This window comes from Trachurus japonicus, chromosome 16 (genome assembly GCF_045865225.1).
Source record: "Trachurus japonicus isolate A0001 chromosome 16, Traja_1.0".
NCBI classification, from domain to species: Eukaryota; Metazoa; Chordata; class Actinopteri; order Carangiformes; family Carangidae; genus Trachurus; species Trachurus japonicus.
This window is the reverse complement of record NC_140922.1, coordinates 5,353,954-5,368,001: the sequence shown is the minus strand read 5'-3', so window position 1 is coordinate 5,368,001 and position 14,048 is coordinate 5,353,954. Positions and strand designations below refer to the sequence as shown.

The following is a 14,048-nucleotide window of genomic DNA, read 5'->3' as shown; positions in this document are numbered from 1 at the left end:
CGGTCCGGTTCCATCCGGTTCTTCCGGTGCCATCCGGTTCCCTCCGGTCGGGTCCGGTCACTTGAGGTCCAGCACCATGCTGGCCGGGTTCTCCAGGTTTTCCAGCGCCAGGTTGGAGAAGCGGCACATGGTGGCGCCGTCGATGATGCGGTGATCCGCCGACCAGCTGACCGCCATGATGTGACCGCCGGCGCCGAACCGGGGCAGCACCTGAGAGCACACACACACACACACACACACACACACACACACACACACACACACACACACATAGAGCGTTGGAATTAGCATTCGGCCCCAAGTTTTCAAAACAAATGAAGATTTTTTTTCCCGCTTTATACTTTATAGTTCAACATTTTGGCAAATTGGCCCATTGCCATAATCCCTATAGTCATAGCAGTAGGTTCGTTACCTTTAGTTGTCGGTGCAAGCTATTTTTAGAACGGCGGAGCAGAGCCGTGAGCTGCTCAGAGCTACGCTACGGAGGCTCATTATGGGATTTCTTGGTTTCCCTCATCACACTCATCAAATACACAATCCAACAACTCCACAACGCTCTGGTGGACAAGTTGTGAGCTGCACATTCACCACGCTATGAGATAATAACACAACGTTACCAGACAGAGTTGTTTTAGAGGGAAATTCATGCAAAACCGCTGATGCGTGTTGCCTTCAGGGACAGTTTTCATCAACAGTCTCTGTATTTCCCTCTAAAACAACTCTGTGTGGTAACGTTGTGTTATTATCTCATAGCGTGGTGAATGTGCAGGTCACAACTTGTCCACCAGAGCGTTGTGGAGTTGTTGGATTGTGTATTTGATGAGTTTGATGAGCGAAACCAAAGAAATCCCATAATGAGCCTCCGTAGCGTAGCTCTGAGCAGCTCGCAGCTCTGCTCTGGATTATGGCAATGGGCCAATTTGACAAAATGTTGAACTATCCCTTTAAACTCTAATTACCTTTCTTTCTTTTTTTATTATATACCCTGCACACACACACAGGAAGGGGGCGGGGCTTGGCTTATCTAAGTACTTTGACCTCTGTGGTGTGTTCATGGGCCGTGGGAAAGTCTGGAACTCACCTGCATTTTCCCCAGCGCTCCGATGGCGACCTCAGGAGGGAGAATGACTGGTTTGGCGTACGTCCCTCCGATCTACAACACACACACAGAGGAAACAGGTTGTGGTTAGAGCGGGTCTAGAGTCCGTCTCCGTCCTCAGAGCGGCGGCGTCTGGACTCACTGATCCGATGTTGGACAGGGTGAACGTTCCCCCGTCAGCTCCGACGTTCCCAGCTGCCCCACGGCGCCGAGCGTCTGCAGCCGGTTCAGCTCCTGGGCGATGTCGAACACGCTGAGCAGCTGCACGTTCTTCACGTTGGGCACCAGCAGACCCTGACTCGTGTCCATCGCCAGCCCGATGTTGTGAGACGCCTGAGGGCAATGAGACACACCAAGGTGATTAGATATAAATGATGTGAAGTAACCGGGTCAGACTGATCCAGACCCAGTGATCTGATCGGATTCTGGGAAACCTGATCAATGACAACTGATTAATGATTATCTGACACATAACAGGTCTGATCTGCTGTTAAAGGGATATTCAGCTACAAATTCAGTTGGGACAGACTTTCAAACCAAGAACTTTTTTATCGGGGCCAGATGTTTTCAGTGACACAAACATACGAAATGTAGAGAAAAAGGGTTATTTTCTGCCTCTGCGCTGGTCTCACATTTGGGCTTATTCTGACCAAATGGTAGCTCCTATCAGAAAAAGACGCAGACCGTGGTCGTCGTAAGGATTTCCTGAACACTTTGGTATGATTTTGGTGTTTCTACAGTAAATATTTTGGAAACACTTGCAAGTTATAAACAGGGGTCCCTCCTGCTTCTCTTTGTATTAGAGTCAATGGGCTGGCAGGAAGAGACCTGGCCGCAATGAGAGGCTCACAGTTTAAATTTTGTATGTCTCTCTGCTTCGATGAACACATTGTTAGAGAGAGGACACGTTTGTGTACAAATGTGGAAAAAATCATGTGTGTAGAGTGTAATTTGTGGCTGAAAGCAGCGTGGAAAATGAGAAAAATGATGTCACCCACGCTTGCCTGAACATTCTGCGAAATACACACCCATTATAATCACAACACTTCTCCAAATATGATCATGGTCATTAAACAGTGATTGATCAAAAACTATAATACCTATCGAAAAACGTGAATTAATACACCAATAAACGAGAGTTGTGTCTTGCAGAAGTCAGAGGACAGAGCCTCGCTGTCTTTGCCCGTGCCCCTAACTAAAAGTGCCCAGTTTGATCGGATAAAACCATGAAAACGGGTTATTGCAAAAACTAAAACCAGATCACGTGATCCAGTCTCTGTTTTAATCTGGATCAAACCTTCAGTTTGTGTTGATCAGAACTGTTTAGTCGGATCAGGAAACTTTGACCCGTCTTTGTGTGTGTGTGCACCAGCGAGCACGTGAGAGACGGGCCGCCACAGACTCGTTAATTAATAGGAAACACTGCTGGTTGGTAAGTTTCATTTTTACCGCACACCACTGGCATGCATGCTCGCTTCTCTCTCTCTCTGTGTGTGTGTGTTGTGTGTGAACACAGCGCAAGAGTGCTATGCGGAGATGAATTAACGGAACGATATTGCGTTCAATCAATTTGTGTCTTGGTTTTGATTCTGTGGCGCTGCGCCACACATTGTCTACATATGGGAAACAATAGGTGTGTGTGTTTGAGTAACATGAACGTCTGTGTTTCATTCTATAAACTTACTGATAACAATTTCTCCCAAAAATTACAACTGGTCAAAATAACAAAAAAAGATGCAGTGTTTTCATACCTCAAATAATGCAAAGAAGTTGACCCTAACCCTTGATTTTTAAACAGACCACTAATGTTTTAATTTAGGAAGAGTTCAGATTAATATTGATGGAAATTTCAATTTTAATCCTGCAGCAGTGATTGTTTATTGATTTACTGATTATTTACTGATACATATATTATAGTTCTAAGATTTTCTATTAAAATAAAAGCCAATAATGACATGTTCTGTGTTCTCTTTTTATTTGGAAAAGTACCAAAAAGTATCGAAAAGTATTGAAAATCATTTTGGTACCGATACCGGTACCGTCATGTTGGTATCGTGGCAACACTCGTTGTCAGATGAGGTCTGGCTGTGTAAACGACATTGAAGAAACAACAAACAGCAGAGGAAACAACACAAACATCCCATTTTCAAATAAATCCACTCTGAGTGTCTCCATGCTGCTGTTCTACCTGTTGTTTACACATTTATAACACTCATTATCTGGATTTGGTCATCTAGAGAAGCTTGTATCTGCTCTGCACAACTGGGGTAAAGGTAAAGATGGATTACGTGATCCTGGATGGCAAAACAACGGATTGAAACAACTGGGTTCTTAAAGAAAAAGTTTGAATCTACAATGTAGAAAGTGTCCAGTCCGGGTCGTACCTTGTAGGTGATGTTCTGACAGCTCTGGTCCAATGAGGAGTTCAGGATGGGGAAGTGCAGGAGTCCCAGAGAGGCAGCCTGAGCCAATGAGAGCACAGCATCAACGTCAGCATCAAACATCACGTGACCAATCAGCATCAAGGTCGCCCCCGCCAAGCCCCGCCCCCACGCCCCGCCACTCAGAACCGTACCTTGATGAAGAAGGGCATGAAGCTGTGTTTGACCCCCGGCCCTCGGCGAGGGGCCGGAGCTCCGCCGCAGCGCCACCAGGCGGCTCAGGTCGACCTCGTCACAGTAGCCGAAGTGAGGGATCATCAGAGCGGCCGTCATCGTCTTCACCATCGCTTTGTGGAAACCTGATCAATGACAGCTGATTACTGATTATCTGAGCCATATCAGGTCTGATCTACTGTTAAAGGGATATTCAGCTAAAAATTCAGTTGGGACAGACTTTCAAACCAAGAACTTTTTTATCTGGGTCAGACGTTTTCAGTGACACAAACATACGAAATGTAGAGAAAAAGGGTGATTTTCTGCCTCTGTGCTGGTCTCACATTTGGGCTGATTCTGAGAAAACGGTAGCTACTATCAGAAGAAGAAGCAGACCGTGGTCGTCGTAAAGACTTCCTGAACACTTTGATATGACTTTGGTGTTTCTACAGTAAATATTTTAGAAACATTTGCAAGTTATAAACAGGGGTCCCCTCTGCTTCTCTCAGAAAATCTTTGTATTAGAGTCAATGGGCGGCAGGAAGAGACCTGGCCGCAATGAGAGGCTCACAGTTTAAATTCTGTAAGTCTCTCTGCTTTGATGAACACATTGTTAGAGAGAGGACAAGTTTGTCTACAACTGTGGAAAAGATTATGTGTGTAGAGTGTAAATTGTGCCCGTGAGCAGCGTGGAAAGAGAAAAATTCAGACAATTTCTGGCAACTTCTCCCACTCTGACACGAACATTCCACCCAATACACACCCATTATAATCTCAACACTTCTCCAAATAGGGTCATGGTCATTAAACAGTGACTGATCAAAAACTATAATACCTATCGAACGTGGATTAATACACCAATAGACGAGACTTGTGTCTTGCAGAAGCCAGAGGACAGTGCCTCGATGTGTTTGCCAACAACTTGCTTCCCGTATGAATTTAAATCAGTAAAATTGTGGTCACCTAGATGCACCTCAAGGTCATGTAGCCCCCATAAATTTAACATAGTGTATATGGTTTTAAGTGTTGTGATTTTTGCATGTAGTAGCATATAAATGTCCACAAGGTGGCGTATTACGCTCACCAGTGGGTCCAGAAATCAGCGGTAGAAATGAGGAAGAAGGAGGAAGTGAACAAAAACAAGATGAATGCAAGTGTGAATGCAGCTTTTCGTGAGCAGCGTGGAGTGAATGTTGATATATCCGTTAAGTTTTATGTTTTTGCTGTCCGAGAAAAGGTTAAAGTTGTTCGGGACGACGTTGTGTTGCCAGAAGATTAAGGAGGATAACTAACTAGTGTGTTTTGATGACTATTCTCCGGTGAGTGTGTTGTGTTTTCAGTGTTAGCTTTAACTGTGTTAGCCTGAGCTAATTTCAATGACCGTGAATGATGAAAAAAAAACAATCGGAGAAACGTGATGTGTTTGGAAAATGCATATCGCTGTTGATTTCAAGATGTAAAAGAAATACTGCTAACAGAAAAATAGCCTTTTAAGTTTTATTTTCTTGAAGGCATATGTATTCTGTTGTGACTGTGTGAAAAAAAAGTAAAGATGAAAAAGATATCAGAGAAAAACGAGCTGTTAGGTTTTACTAATGCTGCATAGTTTAAAGAATCAATATGGACTTTAACTAAGGTTAAACTGTGCACTATGCAGGTTGGTTTTTTTTATGGTTGACTTCTGAGAGGAGACAACGGCGACTCGCGGTGGGTTCAGCGGGTGAGCGGCAGCCAGGCCGCTACTACAGCTGCAAGTGGAGCCACTCCGTGGATCGAGAAACAACAGGACAGCTTCAACTGGATTCCAGATAAGAAACTTGACAAAACAACATAAAAAAGGGGGCCCCTACATAACTGAACTGAGACTGAACTAACCGAAAAGGAGACATTGAAACTTTTGACTTGACTAAACTGAACTTGAAAGACTGCAACTGAACTGAAGGACTAATTTCCTTTTGTGAGGAAGATCCCACTTTACAGTGGAGGTGATTTCATTTAAGTTTATTATTTTCAGTACCCGGGTACAGTACTTTACATTGGCCAATTGAATCATTGTGTTTTCTTTCTTATTTGTGATATCTTACAGAGCTCTGAGGTAAACAGAGGTACATTTAATTTCACTTGAACTTGGTCTACTGTATTTGGTTTTATCATTTTGTCAAAGCATAACATAGAGGTGAATTAGACCTTATTGAGAGAAGTGTTTCTATTTTTCTATGGTGAATAAATGCACCCAGTTATTGTCTAAAATTTAACACTTGTGTTTTGCTTATAAATCCTCCCACTGAACTTAGGGCTTAGATATTGGTGTCATACTATTCCTCGGACTCACTACTCTTACTATTAGTGTTACAGTCATAAAGAAGGAAAACAGTATTCACAGTCTACTGAAGGCTAAAGGTCAGGTTTTTCTGCAATTCTTATACCACCATCTGGGTCTGTGTCAAACCTACGCCCTTTAAAGAACCAGTACTAACCGACTTAGTGATTGATTGATCAGCTCATGGTCAATAATCTCAGAGTCTCTAAAGTCTGCACTGATGTAGGGCTGGGCGATTATGGCGATATTAGATCATGAAGGATTAGAGTGTGTAGACGATCCGCCAAAGTGCAGAGATCGTAGGATCGTCTGGGGCACATTCTATAAATTGCTGTTCTATGCTGCAAAGCGCAAACAAAGGACATTTTCAAAGTTTGCTAAAAGAGATAACAACAGTTACTTTAGTTTGTATTTTTATTTGACCCTTTTCAATCAGCTATTTAGTGTTTTGTTATACTTAAAATCCTGTTAAAATGACTGTGTTGAATAAAACAAACAGTAATGTCTTCATTGATATTTTACTTTCATGTTTATTAAAAGCTACCTCTTATGTTGCAAGAGTGTACTTTATCAGAGTGTGTGTGTTTTTGCACATGTTGGCAAAACTGCAACTATTTAGATTAAAATCTGTTCAGAAAGGTTCTTTGGCCTCAATTGTCTGTTTTTCTTTTTTCAATTTAAGATCGTGATGAAATCGAAATCGTGACTTCATTTTTTAAAAATCATGATATGATATTTTTGCCATATTGCCCACCCCTTCGCTGATGTCACAGTTTCCCGTTGCTGACTGCTGAGATGACCTAAGACCTTAGAGGGTCTCGGTCACGTCCTTCCCGGTGAACACGGGTCTTGGGATGGCGGGCGGGGGCTTGATGGCGGCCGGAGCGGCGGCGGGCCGGGCGGCGGCGGCGGCGGCTAGCAGCGGGAATCGCACCCGGACCCGGAGTGTGGATCTCATGGAACGGAGTGGGAGGTAAGATGGCGCCGGTCTGCCGGGCCAGGAAGTTCAGGATGTCCTCCTTCAGGATGCGTCCGTCCCGTCCCGTCCCCACCACCTCGCTGAGCTTGATCTGAGGACACGCCGGTAAAAACACAGTTAACCCTTTAGCTGCTGACCACTAAAACACACACACTATTTTTCTCTCGCACTGTCTTTTCTGCTCTACATCTTTCACTTCTCTGCTCGAGCTCTGTCTGTTTTCCCTCCTTTCAAAATGAAATTGCAGACGTTACTGCTGTAGCTTCTTGTTGTGCCACCGCCCGATCCTCCGTCACTCTCGTGTAGCCGGGACAAAGCCTCTGACTTGGACACAGTTTGTTTTTCCTCTCTTGATTTCTAATCGGCTCGGTTCAGATTTTGCCGGCAGGAAAATGTGAAATCTGGTGTTTATCTCGCGTGCTCTCTTTTTTCACACTCCCTCTTGCCCTCGATCCACATATAAATGACACCATCAAAATGAAACACAGCTGGCCACAGCTGGCCACAGCTGGCCATGGTAGTCCAGGTCAGTCCATGTGTCATTCACGGGCTACAGAGGTTCAGCGAGACGCGTGGGCATGAGAATTAATTATTATCATTGATGACGTATGACACGCATTGCCAGGAAAGATCCGATCTGTCTGTTTAGACTGCAGACGTATTGGCAAATATCCGGTTTGTATCTGATTTATTCCCACATATAACAGGGGCCTGAATCTGATCTGACAATATCCGATCCATGCGCATTTTTCCCGTTTACACGTTCATGTTACAGATCCGATCTGAGCCACATGAGAGGAAAAAATCGGAATTAGGCCACTTGAACCATGCAGTGTAAAGACAGCCTAAGACATACATTGTTACAGTATCAATACTCTGCACATCCCAGCAGGTGAAGGGTTAAAACCAGTCTCAGTCCTAACGACCGGACCGGCGTGGACGTGGACGGACTCACGTTGTTCTCGATGGCGAGGCGTCTGACGGCCGGCGTGGCCTGAGTCTTGTGACCTTTGATCTCCTGGTGTGTGTGCTCCTCCCGCGCCATCGCCGGCGTCTCCACCACGTCCTCCTCCTGGATCACCTCTGAACACAGACGGACCGGTCAGAACCAGAACCACAACCAAAACCACAAACAGAACACAGATAGCGGTTTCACACTGGTTCCCGAAAGCAACTTTGAACCGGCCGGCGCGTTCAGACTGGAAAAATAATTGGTTCGGAACCTGAAAAGTCGGTTCGCAGCGGAACCAAAAAATAGTTGGTTTTTCCTTGCGAACCGTGACATCATCAGTGGGCAAGTCACTTAAGACGAGCAGGAAAGCAGCAGGAAACCGTAACCATGTTGTATACAGTAGCTTAGTAAAATAAAACTTAATGCAGACTGATCGGTTCATTGTAAAACATTTATTTATTGATGTAAATGTGGTGATTTCTGTAACTTACGTACAGACAGAGCCCAGAGGCAGCACTGCTCTGTCCACACGGGAAGCTTCACTTTTCATTCAAACAAATAATGCTACTGCCACAATTGTTAGATTTCATCAATGAGACCGACATTTATCTCCTAAAAATAACCACAATGAACACAGCAAATTCACCCACATAAACGGAGAAATCGTTTACCAGTTTTGCCTCTTTATATGGACAGAGATATTTCTGTGGTGTGGACAGAGTTTTTTTTTAAAACGAAGACGAAAATATCCGCTTAAAAAAATATCCATATACGTGTAGTCCAGGCCTGAGACTCCAGAACCGAACCAGAGCCAGAACCAGAACCGTGCCAGTGTGAATCCGCTAAGAGAAACATAAAACTGGACTCGGTCTCACCTGAGCTGGACTCGGTCTCGATGTCGACCAGCGGTTTCCCCACCAGCGCCGTGGCGTCCACGTCGTAGTAGAGCCTCTTGATGACGCCGTCGTAGCGGCTGGTGATGGTGACGGACGCCTTGTCGCTCTGGACCTCACAGATGCTGTCGAACTGGGACACCTTGTCCCCCTCCTTCACGTACCTGAGGGACAGGACAGACACACCGGGCTCAGCTGGACCAGGACCTGAACTGGGGCTGACTGGCAGAGACCAGGACCTGAACTGGTCTCAGCACCAGGACCTGAACTGGTCTCAGGACCAGGACCTGAACTGGTCTAATGGGTCTGTGGTGAATTCACTGGTCTCAGTGTTTGTGTTTATGTTCTGTAGTTCTGGTTCTGAGTTCCTACCAGTCTTCATTTTTACATGAATATTTATTTTCATTTTAGTCTGAGTCACTCACCAAAGACTGGATTTAGTTAAAGGTACAATATGTAAGAAATCTAAAGCAACTGGCTGTAAAATCCTCCTAATATGTCACAGAGACTCAGGAATAATGTTCATGTAACATGATGAACTCACCAACAACAATCCTTCTGCCAAGAAATTCGCATTAAAAAATTGTTTATGTTTTGAATTTCTATGGTTGGAATGTGTCGCACCCAGCGCTTTCTCCCTGTCACAGCGTCCGTGGCGTTTCAGACTCCGGGTTGCCAGTTAGCTTTCACTGAGCTGCAAATACGGCTGTAGATAAAACGAGATCGTGAAAAAAAAAATATTTCCTTGATATCACACGGTAGAAATAAGCGGTTTGTCTCTCTGTCGTTTAACAGGCTACACAGCATGGAGCTAGTTAGTTTGAGCTGCTGCTAACGCTAAAGGGAAGAATTACAAAGTGAAAGTTAGAAAAGAGGGAGGAAATGTGGTGAAATGGAGCCGATGGTAAATGAAGTGATTGTGAACGTGTGGAGCCAGCGGTTCATGAGATGAGTTTGGCCCGGTCAGGTCGCCTGTCTCAGGTCATGTTTTATGATCCAACATAGCCTGTATATAAAAGATCCGACGTCAGAAAGTGGAGGAGAAACGGAGCGGCTCGTGTCGTTTATTCTGCGGTAAGACGTCTCATATGTTTGGTCATCTTACGGCGTGAATAACGCGCTAAGGCTCCTGTAGATACATTGAGGATGGTTGTAATCCAGAATGTCCGGCCGCTCAGCCTCAGCTTTTTCATCACGTTTTTACTCATTACTTCATAATGAACAGAGATTTTGTTTTAGTTTTTGTTTGTCAGTGCTTCTTAAATTTATGTTCTCATTACCAATTAGTCACGGAATAAAGTCGTCATTTCACACAGCGCCACCAGCAAGAGTGTTTTATTAAAGAGAGAGAGAGAGAGAAAAGAGGAAGCCTGTATCCTATTCTCAGCGTGAATCCGGCCCAGACTGACGCGTCTGGTCGGGAACTGCAGTTGAGAATTTATTATTAAGCTTATAAGTTGTTTATATTCAGTTTTTTAGGAGGTGACAGAGAAGTCAACAGGACAGGCGGCGTATTAACCTGCTGAAACAACAGGTGACGCCGCTTGAGGAGGCGGGACCCATCAGTTAATTAGATCTTCTCAGTTGCATGTATATTGAGACAAGGACAGAAGTCCGACTTGACGCCAAAATCGAATTTTGAGCCTAGCTGGATTAAGCTCTGCATGTAAACGTACTGAACGAAAGGTTTTCGTTAAAGTTTTAGTTGGTACCTACCACTCCTTCACCGTCACCTCCATGATCCCCTCCCCGATGTCCGACAGCTTGAACTGGACGATGGGTCCTCGACTCACTGCAGGAGAAACACAGCGACGTCATCATCATCATCATCATCATCATCATCATCAGGGATGCTCCGATCAATCGGCCGATATCTGGAGCCTGAACAGGTCGATTGTTGATCGTCGCGCTCTCAAAGCGCGATCAGGAAACACACAGCGTTCAACCACCGAGCGGGAGCAGCTTCACCTGCCTGAACCCCAAACACTACGTACGCGGACGGCCACTTGCTTAGTGGCAGGTAGTGTTGTCACGATACCAACATTTTGGTACCGGTATCGGTAACCACATGTTTTTCGATACTTTTCGGTACTTTTCCAAATAAAAAGAGAACACAAAAATGTCATTATTGGCTTTATTTTAATAGAAAATCTTAGAACTATAACATATGCATCAGTAATCAGTAAATCAGTAAACAGTCACTGCTGCTGCAGGATTAAATTTCCATCTATATTAATCTGAACTCTTCCTAAATTAAAACATTAGTGGTCTGTTTAAAAATGAATATCAACTTGTTTTCTTAGTATTATTTGAGGTCTGAAAACACTGCATCTTTTTTGTTATTTTGACCAGTTGTCATTTTTGGGAGAAATTGTTATCAGTAGTTTATAGAATGAAACACAAACGTTCATGTTACTCAAACACACACCTATTGTTTCCCATTATGTAGACCAAATTGACTCTGAAATTGAAGCGCAGTATGGTACCGTTTTAAATGCGTCAGTACCCGGTACCACTCTAGTACCGGTATACCGAACAAACCTAGTGGCAGGATAGTAACCACACATCGGTTTTTACATCCTGCCAAGTTTCTGAGCGACACACAAAAACAAGAGGGATCTGCAATTGATACTTTTAAAGATAAAAGACAATTTTTGTCTGTGGCGGCTTCCGTAGCGCAAATGGATGCATCACGTGCAACGCGTGAACACAAGAGCGCGCCCCAGGCAAATTCAATCAAGGACTGTGTAGGCTGTAAAAATGTCCTGATTTACATAGTTTAGTGTAAACTCTGGACTATCTCCCTTCAGGATATTTGGATTGCGGCGAACAAGCAGTAAGGAGGAATATAAAATGGTTTTTGTGTAGTTTTATGGACATTTCTGTGTCGGGCCCTATTAATCTAATACACTGAATTTAATTTTCTGGTGAACTATTCCTTTAAAATCTTGATTGTATTTATTTATTTCAGTATAAATGGTTTTATTTCTTCAAGTGATGCCACAAGATCATAAATACAGGACATGGAGGGTTATTATTCTCTCATCCAGTTAGCGGTCGGTGTCGGTGTGGGCAGGTTTATGATCTGGTATCGGCTGGAGGGAAGCATCCCATAATCATCATCATCACTGCCTGACGACTCAGTCAGAACCAGGGCCCGACAGAAACACAGATTTTAATCTTCCGAGTCATAAAAACCTGCTGGTCTGGATTCTCTGAGTCCATCAGCAGAAACCAGGAGGATACTCGACACCGGACGACTTCCTCAATTCCTGAAAACCTGAATCTGGACGAACCAGATCTGTCAAACGTGTTAAAGGGACAACGAGGAGTTTCTATTTGGATATAAAAAAGTCTCACGTTAATGTGGATGAATCTACGTTTCCACTTGTTAATGGTCCATTTTCAATAAATATATCGTTTTGTCTCTATCGTTATTTTGTTATTATTAGTGGTGGTGAAAACACTTCGCTTTTCCAAAACTCCTCGTTGTCCCTTTAAAATAATAAAATAGAAAACCCTGAGAATGAACTAAAAAAGGTTTTAGTTTGAAGACCACCAGGGTCCAGGTCTGGTTCTGGTTCTGGTTCTGGTTCTGGTTCTGGACTCACCCGCGGTGGAGTGCAGCGTCCTCCTGCTGAACATCTGGAGGCTCCGGTCACATGTGGAGACAAGCGGCGGAGCGGTCCGGACCGGTCTGAAGCTCTGCAGCCGGAAACACCGGCGGCGGTACTGCTGAGTCAGCTGACCGGGGGAGAACACACACACACACACACACACACACACACGGTCAGACACCTGAACACCTGGACTCTTTGTAGCCTGAGATTAAAGGGATAGCTATGAAATAATAATGTATAATTATGTAACATTACGACACATGAAGCAAATACTCTGAACTACTTTCTCTTCTGAAATCCCTCCGCCCAGCAGCCGTGTCTGGAATGTAGTTCCGGCTGCATTTCCCTCTAATGCTAAATAAAGCTGCTCAGAGCTCATGGGATTTCTTGGTTTCCCTCATCAAACTCATCAAATACACAATCCAACAACTCCACAACGCTCTGGTGGACAAGTTGTGACCTGCACATTCACCACGCTATGAGATAATAACACAACGTTACCACACAGAGTTGTTTTAGAGGGAAATACAGAGACTGTTGATGAAAAACTGTCCCTGAAGGCAACACGCATCAGCGGTTTTGCATGAATTTCCCTCTAAAACAACTCTGTCTGGTAACGTTGTGTTATTATCTCATAGCGTGGTGAATGTGCAGCTCAACAACTTGTCCTCCAGAGCGTTGTGTTGTGAGTTGTTGGATTGTGTATTTATTTGATGAGTTTGACTGTGTTCACTGAGCAGCTCAGCTCACGTCTCTGCCCCGCCGATCTCAAAACAACATGCACCGAATAATTAAAGGTGATGAACCTACTGCTATGACTATAGAGGGTTATGGTGATAAGAAATCTGCCAAAATGTTGAACTATCCCTTTAAATAACGCAACTTTAACGGATAGACAGTAAGAATTAAACAACAACAACAACAACAACAACACTACAGACAAAAAAAAGAGACTTCAAGTGACGTCAGAATCTCAGCTGCTTCACTTTCTCTTCACGCTGTTCCAGGTGCGACGCTGTGACGTCACGCGGACGCAGGTGCGCGTGCATGAAGTGAACTCGGTTTGTTTTTTTTAATTTAATGCATCTTTCAGTCAATAATTTGTTTTACTCATAAGTCGACTCCTATCCGGCCCCTGGTCCGTACCTGGTCAGGGAGGTGGTCCAGCTCCCGGTTCATGGCCAGCTCCAGTCTCTCCAGACTCTCACAGCCGCTCAGCTCCTCGGGAACCACCGCACTCGGTTGTAGCTCAGCATCAGCTCTCTGAGCCGCGTCAACATCCCTGAGACCAGAACCAGAACCAGGAGGACACATGGTGAGACCGGCTACAGGGTCGGTCTTTGACCTGTCGTTGGTACTACTGACCGATCTGTTTGGGATTTCAGAGACGCCGTTGCGGGACAGATCGAGCACAGGAGGTTCTGGAAGCTGGAGATGATGTGAGGGATCTTCTGCAGTCCGGTCCGGTGGAGCTGCCCCTCCTGGACCAGGTTGAGCTGGACCAGACAGCCCGGCAGGACCAGCAGAGACAAACACTCACATCAGACAAGGCCGTAATTTATGATATAAAAAAAAACAAAATTACTGGATT

General features: G+C 44.5%; 1 protein-coding gene and 1 pseudogene across 2 annotated transcripts in view; both read right to left on the bottom strand.

The window, feature by feature from the left end:
* col28a1b (collagen, type XXVIII, alpha 1b) overlaps window positions 1-14,048 on the bottom strand; it is a 39,329-nt gene that overhangs the window by 19,270 nt on the left and 6,011 nt on the right. The gene's annotated exons all lie outside the window — the stretch shown is intronic.
* On the bottom strand, window positions 58-13,651 carry LOC146971541 (lipoamide acyltransferase component of branched-chain alpha-keto acid dehydrogenase complex, mitochondrial-like; annotated as a pseudogene). Its single transcript, XR_015037850.1, has 11 exons — window positions 13,604-13,651; window positions 12,449-12,581; window positions 10,554-10,629; window positions 8,820-9,001; window positions 7,948-8,075; window positions 6,821-7,083; window positions 3,675-3,839; window positions 3,484-3,561; window positions 1,242-1,432; window positions 1,082-1,153; window positions 58-210 (listed from the first exon to the last, which is right to left on the bottom strand). The product of XR_015037850.1 is annotated as a lipoamide acyltransferase component of branched-chain alpha-keto acid dehydrogenase complex, mitochondrial-like (transcript).